The 5,912-nt window shown below is 38.8% G+C and overlaps 1 pseudogene; it reads right to left on the bottom strand.

The window, feature by feature from the left end:
* Window positions 1-3,013: 3,013 nt before the first annotated feature.
* Window positions 3,014-4,436, bottom strand: LOC121458653 (annotated as a pseudogene).
* Between the last annotated feature and the right edge of the window lie 1,476 nt (window positions 4,437-5,912).

Genomic DNA, 5,912 nt, shown 5'->3' with positions numbered 1-5,912 from the left:
TAAGACCTCAAAGCCCACCCGTACAGTGACACACTTCCTCCGACAACGCTGCATCTCCCAATAGAGTGACTCCAGGAGGGGGATATTTTCTTTCAAACCAACAAAGAGCCAGAGAAGTCAAGGATACCATGAGAACATGGCTTACAGAATCAACTAAGCAGGGCTCATAGGGTTCACAGAAATATGAGCAGTGATCAGGGAGCCTGTATAAGTCTGAGCTGGGTTCTCTGCATATACAGTATGATTATATAGCTTGGTGTTCTTTTTAGGACTCTTAGCAGTGGGACTAGAAATTATCTCTGACTCTTTTGCCTGAGCATAGGGCTCCCATTTTTCTCACTGGGTTTTCTTGCTCAGTCTTGATATGAGGGTTTGTGCCTAGTCTTATTGTAACTTGTTAGGCCATGTCAAATTGGTATCTCTAGGAGGCCTGTGTTTCTTTCTGAAAAGCAAGAAGGGGTAGATCTGAGGGAGAGGGGACATGAGTCATGGGGCTGGGAGGGGTGGAGGGAGGGAAGGATGCAGTGTGGATGGATGTAAGGCGTGAGAGAAGAATTAAAAAAAAATGAGTCTGGGGTTTATGAGGAGTGGTGGTTGTATGTATTTGGTTAGTCTTCATACATTATTCACGTTCACCTCATATTTTCACTGTATTTCAAATTCAAATGAAAACTAAATAACTTTGAAACATATTAATTTCTTCCTGATATTTAGAAGGCAACATTTCAAAAAAGAAAAAAAAATGCATGAAAACTGGTCTTCCCATTTAATTCAGAGCCAAATCAGATAACTCCTTAAGTGACCCGAATTGTTAGTTAGCACGTTGATGAGTCAAGTGTACGGTACATGTTAAATGTATGAAAATCTACTTGGTAAGCATGATTCTTCTCATGCACAAGTGATTGCATAGAAATAATTCTTCAATACCGGAAATAATACATTTTTTTGTGAGAAATAGTACTGTTGCTAGTTGAAATTTTATTTTAAAATATAGCCAATACAGGGAATTTGGGTTCAGAAAAGCTAAATGTTAGATTGAAAATAAAAAGTCTTGTTTCTAAAGAAGTATTGCGATCTACCATTATCATTTTTAATATCTTCTTAAGTGAGAAATTATAACTTATTTTCATAATTTAAATCATTCATTGCTACCTGTGAATGTGCTGTCAGAAATAGCAGGTGTGCCCAATCTTTAACTTACATTTGTACACAATTTTTCAGTGTTATACTACCAATTGATTTAATCTCATTAAACTTTAAAAACTTTCTAAAAGTACAAACCTTAATTAAAGACTCAAAGCACAGAACAGATACCCATTCAGAGTGAATCTCATCTAGAATTAATGGGAAAGCAGGGAAATTAGTCACCAAGAGGATTGTAACTTATTTAAAGATTTGTAAAACAGTATAATTACCTCATTTTCAACATGCATTTTCAACTCTGTAAAATAGAATTGTAATAAAGGAAAGTCCAACACTTTTCTAAAACATTTTTTTGGCTTCTACTCTTAAACTCACCTTTTATCACGTTTGGGGACATTCTTTAAATTATTAGACTCTATAAAATTAAAATTAATATTTAAAAATAAGAAGATAAGTGCATTTCTATTATATATGTTGTATGCCAGCTTTATGAACAATTCTAACACATGAAAATAATAATTAAATTAGTCATTGTTCAATAACCCAGTATATCCTGTGAGTTAAAATTAGTCAAATGGGTAAGTTAGGGAGAGTTTATAGGGCATGGGGGTAGATGTGGAACCTTGTCGACCATCTGTACCAGTTCACACCTGCAATTTAGGGAAAGTAACTTTTCTCGAACATATGAAGTCATGCAGTCATGCCCCAGGCATGCCACCATCACACCACGTCTTTTGGTGGTGTAAAATATTAAATTATCTAGCTCACATCCAGAGGGATGTTAGTTTTATTAATTATTATCATTTTAGAGTAAGGATTTCACAAAAAGAACATATCTATGCAACTCAGATTGAGCTGTTACAAAACCCAAAAGTGATGCGATTGAACAGTGAGGATCGAGTTGGGGGAATTGAGTTTGGCTTATGGGTCAGTTAAAAATCATAGACACATGAACATAATCCATGAATATCATTTAGTCCAGTTGACAATACAAAATCTAGGCATCTCAGTATATCAGGTGGAATGTTCCATTCCAAATCAATGACAAGCTCTTGGTTACACAGCTAAAATTGTTGCACTTGTTTAACTTGTATGTCAGTCAGCGAACACTGATGTGTGATTTCCTACACTAGTTGTGAGAGACAGAATTCTCATGTGAAGGGACTGAAGATCCCAGTCTGTCTAGAGACAAAGAGATTCTAGACAGAAACTTTAGACTGGTGAGAAAGGGTAACTATGCCCTGTGGACAAAGTGTTGGAGCCAGGGTTACCAGCTCAACAATCAGTTACTGATTGCAGACTCAAAACAAGACAGTAGGCTGGTACTCAGAGAATGAAGAACATGCTTCTACTTTATCTCCTCATTTCCCAGTATCAGGAAAGTTATAAGCTAACTCGTGTTCTTTGCTGTTGTTGTTTATTACAAAGCAAAGCTAAACAAAACAGAATCTCACGACCTAGATCTGGGCAATCTCAAACTTGTGACAATCCTCCTGTCTCAGGTTTTCAGTACTAGCATCACAGATAAGCTACTCCACTTTGCTTGAGGAAAAACAATGCTTAAGACTCGCTATGGGTCATGCACTCTCTTTTTCTTGTTAGATTTGTTTTAATGGCTCTAACAATTCTGTGACAGATTCTTGGTCAAGTTGTTTCCAGTAAAAGTCTTGATTTTGAAATAACTAAAACTGCCACACACACAAAGATGGTCCACAAACATTCTCCTCTTCTTTCTGAAGGTTTTACGATGCACTGTCATCATTAACCAGGCTTTTACTATTAAACTTTAGATGGCCAATTGAGACAAACAGTTCTGAGACACTCTTCCACCACTGACTAAGACCAGGGTGGCAGGTGGTAGGGAGGATATTCATTTAGCTTGCTGGGCAGACTTGGTCACTTTGCCAGCTATGGGAGGATTCTTTTCCACAGCTTTGATGACATCCACAGCAACTGTCTGTCTCATGTCACGAGCAGTAAAATAAGCCGATGGAGAATAGCCAGAGAAACTCTCAACACACATGGGCTTGCCAGAGACTATATCAGCAATGGCTGCATCATCAGCTTTCAAAAATTTGGGGCTAACTTCCAGCTTCTTACCAGAATAATGATCAATCTTTTCTTTAAGCTCAGCAAACTGGCATGCTATGTGAGCTGTAACAGCCCACTACAGGAGAATAGCCAGTACTAATTTAACCTGGATGGTTCAAGATAATCACCTGAGCAGTGATGCCAGCTGCTTCCATTAGTGGGCCAATTTTGCCATCACCAGCAACATTACTGTGTCTAACACCTTTGACAGATACATTCTTTACATCAAAGCCCACACCGTGCCCAGGAAGATCGTCACTCCAAACTTCATGGTGCATTTCAACAGTCTTTAGTTCTTTTGTGACATTGACTGAAGCACAGGAAAAGACTCTGCCAGTGTTTAAAACAACAGTCTACACTCAGCCCACAGGAACAGTGCCAATACCCCCAACCTTGTAGACATCCTGGAGAGACCGTTGTAGAGGCTTGCTGGTTGGACAAGTTGGGGGTAGGATACAATCCCAAGCTTCTGATAGTGTGGTCCCACTGGCACTGACATCTTTGATGGTGACTTTTAATTTCTCAAACCAAGGCCTATTCTCTCGTGGCTCCAGCCTGTTGTTCCCCTTCCAAACAGAACTAGGTACAAAGGCTACTGTGTCAGAGTTGTAGCTAATTCTCTTAATGTGTGTGCTAACGTCCTTAACAATTTCCTTGTATCTCTTCAGGCTGTAGGGTGGCTTCAGGGAATCCACTTTGTTGATGCCAACAATTTGATGTTTCACACCCAGGGTGTAAGCCAGAAAGAAAGGCATGCTCACAGGTCTGCTTGTTCTTGGAGAGACCAGCTTCAAATTCACCAACACTAGCACCAACAATCAGAACAGCACAGTCAGCCTGAGATGACCCAGTAATCACGTTTTTGATAAAGTTTCTGTGTCCTGGGGCATTAATAATAGTCGCATAGTATTTGCTTGCTTAAATTTCCACAGGAAATGCCAATGGTGATTATTACACTCACATTCAGCTTGCAACTTGTTCAAGACCAAGGGAGACTTAAAGGAGCATATGAACAACCTCCTTTTCAAACTTTTTGATGGTTTAGTTCTCGATTCCTCCATATTTGTAGATCAGGTAGCTGATGGTGGTGAACTTGCCTAGTTCTATTGTTCAATGGCAACAATGTTGATATGAGTCTTCCTCTCCCATTTTGGCTTTGAATTAGCAGGTGTTTTCACACCTGTGTGCTGGGGCAAACACATTGCAAAAAATCACTCTTTGCTAGTCATTTACTGTGTGATTATCTTTTATGCTCAAATAACCCTGTGATACTGGTATATTATTATTAACATTCCCATTTTGTAGAAACGTGCAAAAACACAGAGATGAAATCATTCAAGACACAGAGAAAATAGATGAAAGAGTGAGTTTTCTTCCAAGCACAGTAGCTATTGAGTAGCCTTTAGTCACTAGCTTTGCTGTTTATGTGTAAACTAAAATGTCAGCATGGGTCCACATTTGAAAACTGGCTAAGATGTTGAACATTTGCTGGGGGTCGGGGAGAAGCGATTATTCCTCTATATTTTTTTTTAACATGCCTTCTCCTTACTGGTTTCCTTTCTCTTATCCCTTTTGATAGTGCCTTCCCCTTGTAGCTCCCATTTCTTTAATTTGGGAGTATTGACAGGGCTTCGCCACCACATGTCTATTTTTCTTAATCGAGTTGTCAAGAAGCAGAAATCAAGATGGCACTTCACCATGTTCTCGTGTGAAACTTTTGGGGAAAATCTACTGCCATGTACATTCAGGTGCTGGCAAATCCAATGTCTCACCCAGTGAAGGGTTGTCCCTTTGGCCTTGCTAGCTGTCAGCAAAGATTTACACACTGTCTTCATCGTTCATCCCTCTGTATTAAAAGTCAAATAGATGAGGTCTTCCTTACACAGAGTTTTCTCATTGTTTGAATCTCTGATTTTTCTACCTCAACCTCTGGAGCAAAATTTGTGACTCTCAGTGTTGTCAAATTAGCATTTTCAGAGTGTCCCTGTCTCGGTGTCAATGAAACAATTATGAATAACTCAGGCATCGGATCTGATTGCATGCCCAGAAAGTAGGTAGACTGTGTAGAAAAGGGAAGGGATGACTGACCTCATCTAAAATTTTGCTGACCAAACAGGTGAAACATTAAAACACACTGACATTAAACATAATTATCTTAGATGACTGTGCATCCTTCATGTTGAATTGTTTACATTTTAACTGAATATTACACCAGTAGAGAAAAGTTAGATGGCTATATGATAAGGTACACACACAAAAAAAATACACACACACACACACACACAGAGAGAGAGAGAGAGAGAGAGAGAGAGAGAGAGAGAGAGAGAGAGACCTTTTTGAGCCCATTAGGAAAAGTACTCTAAAAAAAAGATGAAAAATATAAATATGAAAAGTTATGAAAGATCTAAATTAATGTGGAATTATCTCAACTCAAAAGCAGTCAGAATTTCAGGAAGGGTGTTGGCAAACTAAATAATGTTTCAGCTGTTTATTAGAAATGCACGGTTGATTTTGGACGAAGAAACCTTTGTAGGGTTAGCAGGGGTTAGAGCAGCTTGTAGAGGACCAAGTAGTGACAGGGGAAAGAATCAGGAAGTATTAAGTCATTTTATGATATGATTAGTGGCACAAAGAAAGGGATGTCTGAGCCAGGTTTTCTTTTGTGACTTATGTAAAAC

Source organism: Microtus oregoni, unplaced genomic scaffold (genome assembly GCF_018167655.1).
Source record: "Microtus oregoni isolate MIOR12 unplaced genomic scaffold, Mior012 000018F_ref0000195, whole genome shotgun sequence".
Lineage (NCBI taxonomy): Eukaryota > Metazoa > Chordata > Mammalia > Rodentia > Cricetidae > Microtus > Microtus oregoni.
The sequence above is the reverse complement of the archived record's forward strand: the minus strand, read 5'-3'. Positions and strand labels throughout refer to the sequence as shown.